The following is a 17,855-nucleotide window of genomic DNA, read 5'->3' as shown; positions in this document are numbered from 1 at the left end:
ATACCTTCACGTATTTTAAGCCCAAAACGCAAGTAAAAAGAGAGCAAATAATGGTTAAAATTCCCACTTATCAATTCCCCCAAACTTAAGCGTTTGCTTGTCCTCAAGCAAATAAGGTAATTCCCGCCCCCACTTCAACAAAACAAAAGGATATTTCAGCTGCCCTAATGTGAATCAATCATGCATCAATTGGGACTAACAATTACCCTCAACACAAATGAATTATCAACAACATAAAACCTTTTTGAGTACCATAGTTCTAATGCGACATAAGAGCATCAAGAGTTGACTTAACTTACCAAGGAAGCTCGTTCTACTACGTAGGTCATTGTGGAACCCAAACTCTTCCTCCTCTACTCTCCATAAGCAAATCTCACTTTAGATTGTAGCATCCAAAGCACGGATTATGGAGAAGTTCGCTCATCTCTCTCAAGGGAATGCCACAAGTTCGGCTCTAAGTACCATAAGCTTGCCCCTTATGTAAATCACCACTAATGTAAGCTCAATCAACTCAAAACCATATAGGGCTTTTGCGGGAATGTAATGAAGGCTTTTGGATCAAGGTAGGACTTATTGACATATGATGGTTTCATCTTTCCTTAAGCACTCCATTTCCATTTCGGCTCATATTTTCTTGACTCTTTGAGTCATTTTCTTCTTCCTTAGGGGAACTAGAGAGACACACTGTCATTCTTTCTTGTTCATTACGATCAATTTTCTCCTTTACTAATCATTACATGCCGTTCATCATTTCTTTATTTGAATCCCTTCACTTTTCTATCTTATTCACTTTCTTTTTGACATACTTCTGTTTGGATTTTCTTTCTTTTCTTTTGCCTTTCCTTTTCTTCATTTAGTACCTTTTATCACTCTCACATTCCTCGTCTCTCCCAAAAACTTATGCTTTTGCCAATTGTGAATGCTAAGGAAAGATCGGTGCCAAGAGAGGGTCATTATAGAATAGATAAAGGCTTGTATCATGGTTATTGAAAGAAAAAAGGGCTTCGGCTCAAAGGGGTTAACTAGGGATATTATATTGGTAGGCTACAGAAGCTTTCATGTTTGACATTTGATCAAGGAGAGCCTATAATCATTTCTCAAGTCGAGCTACACTTGAGTTTCGCCTAAACAAACATTCAGGGCAAGTTCTAGACTTGTTGGCACGGAACTTGGACTTGCAATTCAATACCTCACCTCACAAGCTATTGGATTGTTAAAGAGAACAGAGTCGAAGGCCCACAACAACCCTAGCTAAGATTGAGCATCACAAATGGCTCCAAGAAGCCACTTGATGATTGTTTAGTCAACACAAGAGTCTAAAGGTCACAACTAGAACTATTCTTTGCCAATCAACTTGTTTCTAACCATAAGGTTGAAGGTAAATGTGTTAGGCCCAAGTGAAGCCTGCTTGACACACTTTTATGCATTACTACTATTCACATCAAAACATAAATAAAACAGACTCAATCCCTTAAGAAGGTTGTCACGCCATCCAACATCAGGAAGAGCCACCCGATTCACACAACATCCACCTTTGGAAAGAACCGTGGCATTAAGAAAACCAAAGGCTTATTGTTCACATAAAATGTAAAAAGAAGCTAACAACTTAAAAAGAAACTACTAAAGGAAATAAGAAGTTATGAAGTAAAATTACAAAAGAAATTATGAAGTAAACTACAGAAATCAAACTGAATATATACAAACTTGAAGTAAAGCAAATATATACATAAATAAAAATGAATATATACATCAAATGGTAAAAGTATATACATACCAAATGTGAAAGTAACAAATATATACATACCAAAAGTGAAAATAAAGAGAAGTAAAGATAAAGAAAAATAGTATCATAGTTATTACATACCAATGTCATCAAATCATCATCAAATCAAAATGGAACCCCCCCCCCCCCAAATAAAAGATAGCATTGTCCTCAATGCTAATATCAAAATAAGATCAGGGAAAGAATTAGAGAGTAAAGAAAACTCTCTATGTGGTCTCTGTCAGCATCGGGTCAGGCACATGAGTGGGGTCCTCGGACTGCATAGGCTCATCAGCTCCCTCTGGGTCCTCTAACTGGATCTCCAAATCCTCTTACTGGGGGACCATGGGGTGGTGGAGCATCTGGATCATCTCCTCAGCAGTATGTGTAGTGGCAACTGGCTCCTCAGACTGGCCACCTGCTAGTGCCTCCTACTATGCTGCCTGTGCTGCTGGGACTTGCTCCTCCATGAGCAAGTCTAGTGGGATATCTCCAGCAGAAGTAAACCTCTCTACCTCCTTCTTCAGTAACTCCATTGACTCCTTTGAAGCCCGAGTCTTCTTCATCTTCTTCACTTGCTTGCCCAGATCCTTAATAACCTTTCCATGTGTAACCAAAGTGTCCAGGATCTTCTTTTGGTTGTCCAGGAGCTTCTTCTGGTTGTCCGTAAGCTCCTTCAATGAATCCTCCAATGATGGAGGTACCTAAAGCTGTGCTGGGACTGACTGTGCTGCTACTGCACTAGATAAGACAGTCAGCTTTGATGTAGCTGCCTGCATCCAGTTGTTGATGCTGGATAATGTCTGAGAAACCCGCAGTGCAGTCCGAGGGTAAGTGGAAGATGAGGGCACAGATAATGGCACTATGATGGATGGCCCGGATGAAAGAGGAGGCATGACAACTGAAGATCCCCCTGCTGTGGAAGGCTCTGACCCAGTGACCACTACCCTTGGCTCTTCAGACCGGCCAATGGAGATAACGGCTTTACCCTTTGCTTTAGGGTTGCCCAATCCTTGGAGGATATACCAAGAGAAAGGCTTTTTGGGCTTCACCTTTGTCTCATAGTGCTTCTTCTCAACCCCTTGGTCCTTGAAATACATAGTGAGGAAGTTGGGGTAGGGATAAGATCTTTCCTCTTTTCCAATTGCCTTGGAGATATGGTAGTACATGAGGTTCCCCATATTGATTGGATACCCCGCCATGATGGAAGCTACCAAGATCACCCGGGTGAGTGGGAGGACATTATCATGCTGGCACGGGTCCAGCCGGCTGCACACAAATGTGGACCACCCTTTGGCTTCAAAGCTGAGGGTGTTTCTGGCTATTGGGACTCCAGCTGTGAGTCATGTCGGTGTCGTCCCTAGAATGGCTAATATCTCTGCTATCCATGGACGGGATGCTTCATCTAGGGCCAGCATCTCCAAGTATTTCACGGCTTCCACATCCTCAAAACCGGCATATTCGTTCAAAGTGTGGACATCAAACCGGATCTTCAAGTTCCGAACCATTGTCACAGTGGTTCCCTTTTTGATGTGGGCAACATTGGCATAGAACTCTTTGACAAGGTACTCATTTGCATCCGGCACTTTGCTGGTGAAGAACTTCCATCCTTTTCTCCCCTCAAACTGCCTCTTGACATTTGGATTGTGGGGAAGGAATCTCTATGAACTGTCGCTCAAGGGTGAGCGACTTTTGGGACCACCATTCCCGTAACTTCAGTTATGCTTTCACGCCCACGAATAAATCAGCCCACACCTCGGGCTTTCTGGACCAGGCCAACCCTCCCACATTGGTATCACTCCCTCTCCCGTCATTCGGGAGCTCGTCATCATCATCAACAGTAATAGGAGCAGCTGGTGAGGCCGATGTTGTATCAGGTAGGGAAGATGGTGTCGAAGCCTCACTACCTCCCTCTGAGCCATCAGACGACTCAGAAGAGGAGGTAGGTTCATCAACTAACTGAAGTCTCCCCGGGAATTATGTAGGGATATGTATTGGCACGGAGTCTCCTTCCGAAGCTTCCCGGGATGGGACATACTCACTGGTGTCAGAATGGTCCGCTGCTTTATCTGTAGCTTTAATGGAGGGTCTTAGTTTGCCGATTGACTTTTGCATTGCTAGAGGTAGCTTAGTCTTGCGTTTACCCCTGCCTCGGGAGGGTTCTGCCCTCCCTTTGGACGTATCACCTCTACATCACGAACGGATAATGTCTGCAACAAACAAGCAGTGAAATATAGTCAGAATAAGGCTTCAAGCATGTGTTAAGACAGTACAGATGAAATGCAAACATTGCTTCTCAGAACAGGGCACTGCGGACCGCATAAAAATGAGCGCGGTCGCAAAATGCTCATCGCGGACCGCATAAAAGTGAATGTCTCCGCGAAGAGGTCAGGCTCAGACTACTGACTCTTTGTACTTGATCAAACGCGGACCGCAAAAAATAGAACGCGGCTGCGAATGACCCATCGCGGACCGCGTAAAAGTAAACGCGGCCGCGGGGGCAAATGATAATCTCTGAAGTTTAGAAGCACGGACCCGGAAAACTTGGACGCGACACTACTATTGAGTAGTGAGGATGATCGATGCAGTTTTACCCAACTAGGTCGGGATCGAATCCACAGGGAGTTAATTTGTTTGGAATTAGATTTATATCTAAGTCTAGATGTGGGTTTTTCTCTTAATTACACTTCCACAAATGGTTGGTTTGTTTTCTACTTCTACTTCTATTCTATAGCATGCAACATTTGAAACTAAGTACAATGCTTTTGTTGTTGATTTGCAAGGGTTTAAAAGGGAATAGGGTAGTGACTTTCACCTAGGTGGATATCTAACGGGTAGCAAGAATCTAGGGCAATGTGATTAATTGGGGTCGTAATATAGCTATCACACCCGGGTACTCACTCTATACCTCTCGGTAGTGTGACTGATTTTAACCAATTTGGCTTTGTCAAGTCCAAATGTGTATTCATGCAATTCAAGTAATTTTAGCTCAAGTCGGGTATTACTATCTCTAGGTTTAACCCTTAAATTGGGGCTATCAATTTATTGAGTTCACCCCAATTCCTTGTTTGCCTAGTTTTCCTAGACTTAGTCCCTCTTTCTCAAGTAGAGACTAAGTCATAAAGGCATGAATCAGTGTTTGCAACCACTAATTCCATAGCTCTAGCAAGAACTAGACTAAATACTACTAACCCATACACATTCAAGCCCTAAAATTCAAGACCCATCAAATACTCACACTAGGGTTGGGTCACAACCCTAGCTTTGGGTTTAGCTACTCATGGAAATAGTAGAAACTAAAGATGAAATAAAGATAAAATTCATAATGCTAGATTAAAAGATGAAAATCTAATGTTGGAAGATAATTCTAGTACAAAATTTCCCAAAATGGAATCTCCAGCTGTCTCACGTGCTCAGCAAAAACATAGCTTAACCTAAAAATGTCAAAAAGATCTATTTATACTAAGCTGAAAATTTCGGGACAAAAATGCCCCTGCGGAGGTTTCGCGGCTGCGTAATTCTCACCGCGGCCGCACTCTTGCTTTCGAGGCCGCGTGTATCTGACCGCGGTCCGCATTTTTAGCTTTTGGATCTGGGTTGAGCATTGTTTCGCGCAGCCCGTAATTTGCATCACGATCGCGTAGTGGACTTTTACGGCCGCGTAATTCTGTCGCAGACCGCACTCCTTGTTTTTGCTTGAAATGTGAACTCTTTGAACCTCAGCAACCGCGGTCCGCATAATTCCAATTGTGGCCGCGATGAGACTTTCGCAGCTGCACTTTTCTGGCACGGACCTCGCTCACATTTGGCCTGAAAATGCACTCTCTGAATCTCCCTTTCGCGGATCGTGCATTTGTGACCGTGGCCGCGTTGTGGCTTCTGCGGCCGCACAATATTTGCGATCCACGTTTTAGGTCTCCTTGCCCAGTCTTGGTTTTTGTTCCAGTTTTGACTCCTTTATGAGTTGATTATACCTCCTTTGGCTCATTTTGATCAATTCCTGCAAGCAAGCATATTACATTAGTTTCCGGGAATACCTTCACACATTTCAGGCTCAAAATGCAAGTAAAAGTGAGCAAATAATTGGTTAATATCCCCATTTATCAGTGCCCGGTAACATAGGGCCACCCGCGGATGCCATTGGAATTCAAACCGCAGATCCGATTGATGTAAATTCGTATGTGGCCGAACCTAAAAATAGCATCAGTGGTGGAGCTCGATTGGTAGATCAAAACACAACATTGAAGAAGACACGATCAACCTACGCATGATCTTCGAAATGTTGCAAGCTAAACAGGTGGCGATAGCTCAGTTGCAGAGCCAAAGCTAGGAACCGAGCAGGGTTGAACCCGATCCTCCCCAAGAAGTCTCCCGTAGAACGGGGCCGGCCGTGGTAAGGTCGAACGAATAAGAGTCTGGCGTTAACCCCGAAATTATAAAGATGCTCGAGGAACTGACATAGAGGATAGAATCTGGAGAAAAGAAGACCAAAACGAACGATAAAAAGGTTGAAACCTATAATTCCAGGGTAGATCAGATCCCAGGAGCACCCCCGATATTGAAGGGACTAGATTCCAGGAAGTTCGTGCAAAAACCATTTCCTCCGAGCGCAGCTCCAAAACCGATCCCCAAGAAATTTCATATGCCCGAAATAACTAAGTAAAAATGAAACGACCGATCCAAATGAGCATATAACCTTGTATACATGCGCCATCAAAGGGAAAGACTTGGAAGACGACGAGATCGAGTCTGTTCTGCTGAAAAATATTTGGGGAAACCCTATCAAAGGGAGCCATGATATGGTATCACAACTTACCTCCTAATTCTATTGACTCATTTGCTATGCTTGCAGACTCTTTCATAAAAGCACATGTAGGTGACATCAAGGTCGAAACTAGGAAATCGGACCTTTTCAAAGTCAAGCAGAAGAATAACAAGATGCTCAAGGAATTAATGTCCCGTTTACAAATAGAACGAATGGATCTACCGCCGTTCGCTAATGATTAGGCTGGCTTTCACTGAGGGACTTAATATTTGAAGCTCGGTGGCTTCACAGTAATTGAAGCAAAATCTGATAGAATACCCTACCGTTACTTGGGTTTATGTACACAATCGGTATCAATCGAAAATCAGAGTCGAAGATGATCGATTCGGGGCCCCTTCGGAGTCTGTTTATCCCGCCAGAACCCTCGATAGAATCAAGAGAGAGTTTGATCATGAACCAGGATCAAACACGAATTGGTATGGGCCGTATAATGGAGATCGGAGGTGCAGTGGGTCTGGTCGAAACTCTGTAAGAAACGAAAGGAGAAATGACCAAGGTCGAAGAAACTGGGGGATCATGACCAAAAACAGCTTCGACAGATCCACTGGGCCTAAAGAAGCGCCGAGGCTATCGGAAAACAACTTTAATATTGATGTCGTCGCCATCGTATCAGCTATCGGGCGAATCAAGGATACCAAATGGTCTCGACCCTTACAATTTGATCCAGCTCAAAGGGATCCCAACCAGGTGTTCAAATATCATTGAACTCACGATCATAGAACGGAATATTCTTAACAACTGAGAGAAGAAGTAGCCCGACTATTCAACAATGGGCACCTTCGAGAGTTCTTGAGCGATCGGGCCAAGAATCATTTCAGGAACAGGGATTCTAACAGGCAGACGAAACAAGAAGATATCGAACCTCAACACGTCATTAATATGATCATCGGTGTGGTCTATATCCCACAAGAGCTCGTGTTGAAATGCACCAGAGTGTCCATCACCATGGAAAAATGAACTCGAGACTACATACCGGAAGGAGTCTTATCTTTCAGCGACAAGGATGCGAGAGGGGTCATACAACCTCACAATGATACGCTAGTAATATTTGTACTTGTGAATAAAACTAGAATTAATTGTGTGTTAATTGATCCAGGTAGCTCGGCCAACATTATCCGGTCGAGGGTCGTAAAACAGCTCGGGCTACAAGACAAGATCGTACCTACAGTCCGAGTCCTAAACGGGTTCAACATGGCATGCGAAACCACTAAAGGAGAGATAATGTTGCCAATAAATACCTCTGAGATCATACGAGAGGCCAAGTTATATGTGATCGAAGGGGGCATGAGGTATACGTCCTTCTCGGGAGGCCATGGATCCACCACATAAGGGTGTTGATACACAATTTTGCCCTCATATTTTAAAAATAGTATATATACTCTCAAAATGTCATTTATCATTACTTAATTTATAAGAATTATACAAGTATTTTCTATAATTTTCCACATTTTTTAGAGCTTCAAATTGATTTCTTCGCATTTAAATTACTTGATTATTTATTAATTATTCCTTAAATTATTCTGTAGTGGTTTAATTATCTAAAGTTATTATTTGCATCAACATATAGGTTTCAAAATATTTTATTTTATTTTAGGTAAGTATATTTGTGTTTTCTTGAGCTATTTATATAATTTTGCAATAACATCCTATATTCATGCATAATTACATTTTATTACATTATTTATGCTAAAATAATATTTTTATAATGTTAAGTTATTATTTTCAATCACTTTATTGCACAAGTAATATTTTATTACATATTAATAGTTTTATAAATTATTTATTAATAATTTTCATGTGTTTTAATTTATAGCCCAATTTGAGTTATTGTTGGACCAAAATCAAGGCCCATACACCCGACCCAAGTCCCCAGCCCAAACCAGATCCCCCTAATTCCCTAACACGGTCGGTAGCCTTTAAAAACCTACCATGCTTCTCCTTTCGATCCTGGCCGTTGATCTCAAATTATCAACGACCTATAATAAACCTACCCATCTCTTTATATCCCCTCACCCAGAAAAAACCCTAACCCATTTCACTCGTCTGCCACCTCTATACGCTCCCAAACCCCTCCCTCATTCAGAAACCCTAGCCGCCCTTCTCAGTCTTCTCTGAATCTGATTCAATCATGGATTCCTTCTGTGATTTTCTTACCTTTTACGTGTTACCTCAGTATTACTTACAAGAATGTGATGTTACTTAGTATTTGCGCTATTTTCGGCAAATACCAGTCCCCGAATCAAGGGAGATCAGCTTCACCCTTCGATATTTGGACGATATATCGTCTATATGCATCATGGCAAGGTCATATGGGTCCGATTCAGTGAGATTTTTGACTATTTTTGGTTCTCCATCATGAACTAGGTTTTGCCTAATTTTTCTCCTAATCCGATTTTAATGATTCTGCATGCTATTATTCCCTTTATTATGTTTGATTTTACAGTGTTTCCTTGTTTGTTTGCTCAATTTCTAGTACTATATAAATCCCCCCCCCCCCTATTTCCCTTTTGGACAAACTTTAATCACCAAATTCACTATAAACTCAAAGCTATTGCTCTCTTATTCTCTCATTCCCTTGTTCTATACTTTGGCTCTTGGCCGGATGAAAGCCAAGGCTACCGAAATTTGATTATTCAACCTTTCTTAGTGCGAGCACCGCCCGGGGCTCATTCAAAACCCTTGGGAACTCTGACGCACTAAGGCTTTAGGTTCTACTGCTCTTTGTTGACGATTAGAGTACTGTTGAGGTTATTCTTTCTTGCTTATCTGTTTATCAACTGATAACTGGTAAGTTCTTTGGCTTTTGCAATTTCATTCTCTTGTGTTCATATCTTGCACATTCATACCTCTGAAATTTTGTGACTTAAGGTGTTTCTGGGCCATCTCTGTGTGCAACCTTGTTGGCAATGAATTTGTTTTTGTGATCTGAACTTCTTTAGCATTAAACTTGCCTAAATTTCCAGTTCTGAGACATGTTTATTGCACATGCTTAATTTGAACAATGTTGACTCTCTTAAGCCTGTTTAGCCTAGTATGTCGGTACCTAAATGTTTATATCTGCTGCCTGGCATGAGTTTAATTCCCTGCTTTGTCCTGAATTCTTGTAATGACTAACTCGTATCTAGAATGTGTTCTAATCTCTGTTAAGACATTCATGCCCACCCTGTTGTTCTAGCCATGACCTGTTCCCATGCTATTTTGTCACTTTATTATATCTTAGATTTGCTTAATCTTGTATCCCTCAGTGATTAGTTGAGACTTTTAGAGTAGATATCATAACTTGTACTTTTTTATAAGGTTTGATACTGGCCTGTCTTATTGATGTGAAGTTGGCATATTTGTTTTTCTGGTATTGTGATGGATATTCAACATGACTTGGATCCCTAGGCTTTAAATCCTTTAAGTGAGTGCTCTATTCTGTATTCATTTGGGACTATGCACTTTGATATGTTTTATCTTATGACTTCAGAAAACCTGATTCCCCCTAACTCTCTCTCTTAATATGTTCTTCTGCTCAATATGATACCTCCTGCTAAATGATAGAATTTGGAATGTCGGTATTGTTATATCAACTTGCCCTATAATCCTTGTCGATTCTCTTAGCTTGCATGTTCTTTGTTTAATCAACCCTGCCATGTCTGCTTCTAAAGTACAAATGCATATCTTCAAATTCTATCACTTAGTCATTGTTAGTATGTCCAGAATTCTTTAAGTAATTGCTATGTGTATTAGTCAAATGGTTAACTCCCCAATTGCTTGGTAAGTGAGACTCCATATGGGTTCATGTATTGATCCAAATATGGACTTTGGCTGAGCAATTGACACACTCTAGTGCTTGAGCTTAATTCGCATCTGGGCCTGTTGCTCGTAGAAGGTTGAGCTTGTGGAAGGCCCAGGCAGTGCTGGGTTATCTTCATTTTTTCTTTTGGGGCCTTCTTGGGCCTGCAGTTTCCCGTGTATAATATCTACTTATGTTCATTCATTGGACCTGTAATAATTTGTAATAACAAACAATTGGGGTGTTAGTGAAATTGGGTAAACGGGTATATTCTAATGTTTGCATAAAAGGGTAGAAAACATGCCTATTGGGTTTATGTGACCTACTTGTTGTTCTACCCAACCTGCCATATATGCTATTTAATTTTTCATGCACACTAGTAGAAACCATGCCTATAAGGAATCAAACACTCACTCAACCTGTTTACTATGCCTACTGATATGCATTATTAGACAGCATGCCTATAGGATCACATTAATATTCATCTAGGTATCATGCCTATAGGACCTTAATTGATTATTAGCTACTGTTATCACTATTTTCGATCGCATTGCTCGCCTAAAATATATGCCTATAGGGATGAAGCATTGTAAATTCGTTGTTCTAAAACAACAGCACAGCCTATACACTTGAAATCTAAATCATACAGAAGCCATGTCTATAGGACTTAATGACTCTAATTTGCTTCAATTCGGAAATTGTCTACTGCCTAATGTAACAATCTGCCCGCGTGCTTTTGTTGGTTTTATGTGGAGGCTAACTTGAGTCTTTGACTGTCTTTACATGAAGTCCTATTTATTTTAAATGTTGCCTAGTTTTATGATTTTGAGCAACCTAAGTAAAGTCTAGAACCACCCAAATAGTAGGTCCAAAGCCTCCTGGACCATAAGCATGGGACGGGTAGTGCACGCATAGGACACGAGCTAGAATTGAATTAGAACGCTTTAGGTAAACAACTTCAACATAGTAATCGGGCAGCAGGAGATGATAGTCTGTATCCGCTGAATAATATGAGCAACTCCTATCTAAAAGGAGTTGCGAAGCATTATTTATGTTGCGTGGAATTATCCTTTAGGCTAAAAAACTTAGGACCCCCCCCCTTTCCTTTATACACTTAGTCATCTAATATTGACTTCTAGTTGTATCCTTGTAGTCTTTATTATTTGTACCAATTCTCATTGTGTTATAATATAACTCTCCGACCTTTTATCCTCTTTGTTTATTTGATCATCTCTCCTAATTATAATCCACATAGTCTTAAGTTTGACCGGGACCCACAGTTGTGGACCACGAGGAGTGCTAACCTTCTCTTTGAGGTAATTTGAGCCCTTACCCGATCTTTGGTGGCGTTGACTAGTCAAATAGAGTTATCTCCGTAAAAGGTGCCCTAACGCACCTTAAAAATCGTTAGGTGGCGACTTTTCTTTTAACACTTTATCTCTCATTTAAAAGAGTTGTCACACGTCGAAGCCCGCTTTCGTGAGAAAACGGGGCGCGACAGCATGGCGACTCTGCTGGAGATAATTAGGCTCTTACCATAATGAACTTGACTTATGTGGATTACTTTCTTTATTACATGCACATCCCTTCTTCACCTTTATCTGTTTAAATTTGCTATTACATGCAAATCCCTTCCGGTATTCACCCCTATTTGCTTAAATCTGTTATGACATGCACATCCCTTCCCTGTTCACCTTTATTTGCTAGGACACACTCTTCATTTCTTTCCATCTTGTCTAAGGCTGCCATATCATGCCTCTACTATCCCTACTCCCTTACCTGCTTTATTACATTCTTGCATATATTCCACGAACTAACTTCTTCCTTTGTCTTTCTTTTCTATGTTTTTCATGTTTACCTTACTACTGTATTTACTACTTTTACATATTTATCATGCAAATACATGGCAACGTGTTATTATCTCTGCATAAAACATTATCCACATCATACTCCACTCGTGCCAATTATCAACATAGCGGCGCTTGACGAGTGTCCACACTCTTCCAAAATTACCGTTTTTTAAATCAGAAAGCCTTATTTGCAGTAGACTAGTCGATCAGCAGTGCATTCGACGGTCCCGTGCCTTTCCCTCTTAAGTTGTCCACTTGAGAGTACCAGTCTAGACCATTCTAGAAACCTTACTCCAATATCAAATGTACATGCATGATTTTAAACCTAATACGGGTTAGAACGTAGTTAACGTAATAGACTGCTAAGATAAGCCTTGTCCAAAGTCTGACGGTATTTCTACAATCCCAATGGATACTATCATGTTATGTGCATTACTTGGAGAAAATCTGCCAATATGTTAATCATTATTGTGTAAGTGGTCGAATCTGGAGGGGGAAAGGGCTAACTTTATTTTTTTTTAGAAAACGAAGCACAAAGTCCCAGGTTCGGCATGGTCCAAAACATCCCACCCCTGCTACTTGACTGGTAGAAAGACCTTGTGCCTTGCGACAAGAATCATGTGAGAAGGGTACTTGGTGACTTACCATCTTTGCTTAACATCCGACCAAATAGTGCATTGATTGAGGCCGCTACCATGTTCTGGGACGAGAAAAGGGTTGTCTTCCGCTTTGGTGACATAGAAATGACTCCCCTCTTAGAAGAAATAAGAGGCTTCTCTAAGTTGTCGTGGGATAGTCCAGGATTACTAGTGCCAGAGAATCGCACCCCTCGCGGTTTTCTAAAGATGCTAGGTTTTAAGAAAAATGATGAGTTGCTTTGTTTACAGAAATCATACATCCCATTTGAATTTCTTTATGAGCGTTACGGGCACAGTAAGTCGTATCGTCTTTGTTGATACCCAATTTTTTCCTATATATTTTTAAATATGCATAAATATCTTCAAAATAGCATATATATGCATATATAAGCATGCACAAGGTTTATAATTTTTTTCATAATTTTAAGAGTTTAAATTGATTTATTTTCTCCCATTTTATTCATAAAATCCCCAATAATTATTTTCCAAACTATTTTTATGTTGATTTATTCATTTAATTTCTATACTTATACCAAAATGTGGTTAATATATTCTTTGTGCATTTTTATAACTGCATTTGGTATTTTTTAAGCTAAATTGCATATAATTGCAATGTTAGCCTATTTAGTGTATGATTACATTTTGTATGCGTAAAATTGGTCCATATATTTTTAAAATGATAATTACATATTTTAAATCATTTTGGTACATAAAAATATTTTCCAGAAATTGTTTATTATTTATTATAAATTAAATAAGGGAAAAGTGGCTATTTAAATTATAGCCAGATTTGGCTTTCAATTGTAGCCCAAATTGAACCCATTCCCCAGCCCAATTTCATACCCAGTTAACCCGACCCAGATCCTAATTACACCTACCCGACCCAAAAACCCATCAGATCCTGGCCGTTGATCTTAAAGATCAACGACCCTCGTTTATTCTTTCCTTTTAATTCTAAACGACCACCCTAACCCTACTCATTTCCAAACCCCCGCCGCCTTCATATACTCTCATCTCTTCTCTTCTCTCAACCTAACCCTAATCTCTCTTCAAATGCCGCCTCCCTCTCCGGTCATCTCCGGCGACCACCTTTCAACCCCAAGCCTCCAATGGTCCTTCCATTGCCTTGCTCATCTTCTCTGAGGCCTTCAAGGGCCCTGGGCCACGCCGACTTGTATCTAGGGTTACTGTTTTGGTTGTTCATGGCTTCTCTGGTGCGATTCTGGGCAAAATCACACCATATTGTTACGATCTTTGAAGTTTATAGCAGGTTCTTCCGTTTCTATCTGGGTTTCCTTTGAAACCCTAATTTTTGTTTGAATATCTTAGATCTGTGCTATTTTTAACGATTCAAGTCTGTTTCTTTCTATGTTCTACACTGTTCTCAAACCTCTTTTAAAAAAATCATCAACTTTAAGCCGTTTTTACTTTCTTTGAAGCTAGGGTTTCTCAGAGTTTCTTCTACGCTTGTTTAAACTGATTTTCCTTTATGTTTAAACCTCTTTCCTTGCTTATCTTGACTGATTTATGTTCTTATTGCTTTTTCAACTCGCCTATGTTAAAAGCCCTAATTTCTTTTTTTAGATCTTCTTTGTTTTGTGTGTTAGCATGACTACTCAATTCTTGGGTTACCGTGCTTCGAATAGGTTTTACTGAGTCCTTAGCCTACTTATATCACCTCTATGTGATTGTATTCATCTTGATTGTTCATCTTTTGCCTCTTTCTGTTGATATTGCTGACCTTGCCTGTTTGCTACGTCTGTTGTTCTTCCCTATTTATATGTTGAAGTATAGAATCATAACCCTCTCTTGATTGATTCTGATTTCATTATGTGATGGTTTGATTGAAAGATTTTCGTTTAAAACCCTAAAATTCTACCTCGCCTGTTTAAATTGACTGATCCTCTACCATATTTGCTGTGGTACTTTATTCTCACTAAATCATTCCCTTAATTGAAGTTTTCTGAATTAGTCCTAATTGACTACCCTATGCTTACCGAACTTTGATTATTTCCTTATTAGTCATGTACTGATTTTTCTTGCCTTATATGCTACTGGTTACCGTTTGAATTAGTTCCCTTAATTAAGGGAGTACTTTCCTTGATTTTCTGATTGATTGATTCTGAATTCCTCAATTATTATGCTACTATGATTTTTACCTTATTTACTACCTGTTTTCAAACTATAAATACTCTAGTCTTTCATTAGCACAACACACGAACACTTGGGGTTCAAAACTATCTCTCATACTAAAAAATCTCTGCTCTCTCTCTCTTGTGCTATTTGCTACTGTTCTAAGTTAGCCGGCTGCAAGCCAAGGCTAACAATTTGTGCTCTCTTGTTCTTTCATTCTGCTTATTCTCCTCTTCACCGGTATGTCCTAGTTTTAATTCAAAGTTCCAACAACAACATGATTATTTTATTGTTTTAGTTCTTCTTGTTTCCGGTTTGCTTCTATTTGTGGTACTGTTGTGAAACTTGTAGTTAAGAGTACATTACTAGTATGTTATTATATATCTCCCTTCCTTTAGATTAGTATATTCCCCTTTGTGTGTGTTGCTGAGCATGTTTTATCTCTTACTTGTTGTGTACTTACCATCCTATATCCCATGAATTCCCAAATCCCAATCACCCCTCTATGTGGTTGTGTTCTTCATGTCTGGTTTTGGGACTATTCCAGTGTCAGAAGTTTCTGAGCATGTCTAAAACTAGTCCTAGACCTTTGCTGGGTTATGTGTGTCCCAAACCCCCTTGACCCCTGTGTGTGACTGCTGCATTTACTTGGTTCTGTGAATTAGCTGTGTATGAACCTGTCCTAAGGTTTGGACTTTGTTAACTATTCCAATCTCTTTTTCAAAAAATCTCTGTTACTTTACTGAATTACTTTTAAAAAGGGGCTTTTATTAAATACAGTTTCTTACTAAAACCTTTTCAACTTGTGTCCACCACTTCTCACTCTACTCTTAGTCAATAAGTTCTGCCCCCTCTAGTATGTGTACTGCCTTGGGATCCTTCTGAGAACCCTCTGAACTCTGGCATACTGAGGCTGGCCTTTCCACACTGCACTTGTTCAATCTTTGGTTACTAAGTCTAGGTGTAAGCACTGCCCGGGATCCTTGAGATCCTTAGGGAACTTTGATGCACCTAGACTCTGATTTGTCAACGGAATTGAGGCATATGAGTCTATTGGAGGCTTTGGGAAATCTGGGCCTAATCGGAGGCTCCCTATAGAATAGCTTCTTGATTTTCTATTTTTACGTATGTATTTCATTGGCCTGCAATAATTTGTAAACAACTCTGGGGATGGATAGTGGAAAGGGAAGGGGTGACTGCATGCTTTAGCTATTAAAAGGGTAGAAAACATGCTATTAGGTTTATATTCCTACTTGCGCAATAGAAACCATGCTTAAGACTCATTTCATGCATTAGAGATCATGTTCCCTAGGACTTGCACTTACTGTTTTCAGCATGTCCATTTCACTATCATATCATTATCAAAATCCTGCGGTTAAATGTGTTAATAACCGGTGTTTTCTGCGATTATGTTCCTACTGCCATCCACACTTAGAGATCCTGTTTTAGGCTAAACAGCACTAACAAACATATCATCTCTGCAAATTCTGGACATCATGTTTAAACGTGGTAATATTTGTGCATATAGAAATCCTGCTTAGAATTCTGCACATACATCATTCTGCATCTCTACACATTAGGTACCATGTCTTTAGGATTTCATTTATATTCGCTTAAGCACGCTTAGGCTAACTATGAATGCATAAAAAGGGATAAAATAATTTTTCTCGGTTTTTACAATCAACTGGCAATAATTCTGTGTGCTGAACACCTAGAATAGCATGTTTAAACAACCTATTTTCAAACAGTTTTCTTACCTCTGAAAATTGGTATACTATCTCACACCTAAGCAAGCCTTAGGTGACCAAACTGTTAAAATTGGAAATCTGCCTTCTTGTGTATGCTGCCTAATTCTCAACAGGTTTTTAAATCAGTAGGCAAACTAATTAGGCCTTTCTGAGTAATACAACAAATATGCTATCTACTTATCTTCTAAAATCACCTAGATGTCATGCCTTAGGAGTTTGAATTAAATACTGCCCTTAACTGTGTTTGAGTCATGCTATCTATTTGCATTTCCTGTGGAGGTATACTTGGGCCTTTCATCTGCTTCTCTGTGTCTCCCCCTAATTGCGTTCCTATATGTTCTTATTTGTTGCCCTAGTATTTTTTCTTTAAACCTAAGGGTCTGCCTAGAACATCCCTTATATGTAGAGGTCCTAACTCCCTCCAGGACCATTAAGAAGGGACGGGTAGCAGCACGCAATAGAGATCGTTGACCAACACTCGCTTTGCATGACCACTAAGGGGATAGGAGGGTAGATATGGACATGATGACCGGTGCGCTAATGCCACGCGTAGCCCCTTTCCAAGGAGTGATTACCGGGCATTGTACTGATGTGATCCTATAGGTTAACCAACCTAGGACCCCTCTCTCAAATATTTTTTACTTGAAGCTTTACTGTCTTGCACACAACTTGTTTAAATTCTCGTCTTATCATTTGAATTATACAATACCCAACATTCTCTGTTTATAATTATTTGCTTCAATTGTTTATTTTTGGACTAATTCGTAAGTACAAGTTCGGTCGGGACCCACAATTGTGGACCAAGAGGGGTGCCTAACACCTTCCCTTCGAGGTTAGTTCGAGTCCTTACCCTAATCTCTGGTAATGCAAACCAACCCAAGAGTTAATCGCTCCAGGTTCCCTAACGCACCATAATCCGTTAGGTGGCGACTCTTTAAATACCCAAATTCCCAAAAGGAAATGAGTCATTACACCCCGTGAATGTCGAAACCCGGACCCCCTCCCCATCAAAAAGGGAGGGATAAAAGGGGGCGCGACAGCATGGCGACTCTGTTGGGGATAATTAGGCTCTTACCATAACAAACTTGCCCTTATGAATTAGTCCAAGCATGCTTTATCCC

This window comes from Nicotiana attenuata, unplaced genomic scaffold (genome assembly GCF_001879085.1).
Source record: "Nicotiana attenuata strain UT unplaced genomic scaffold, NIATTr2, whole genome shotgun sequence".
NCBI classification, from domain to species: Eukaryota; Viridiplantae; Streptophyta; class Magnoliopsida; order Solanales; family Solanaceae; genus Nicotiana; species Nicotiana attenuata.
The sequence above is the reverse complement of the archived record's forward strand: the minus strand, read 5'-3'. Positions refer to the sequence as shown.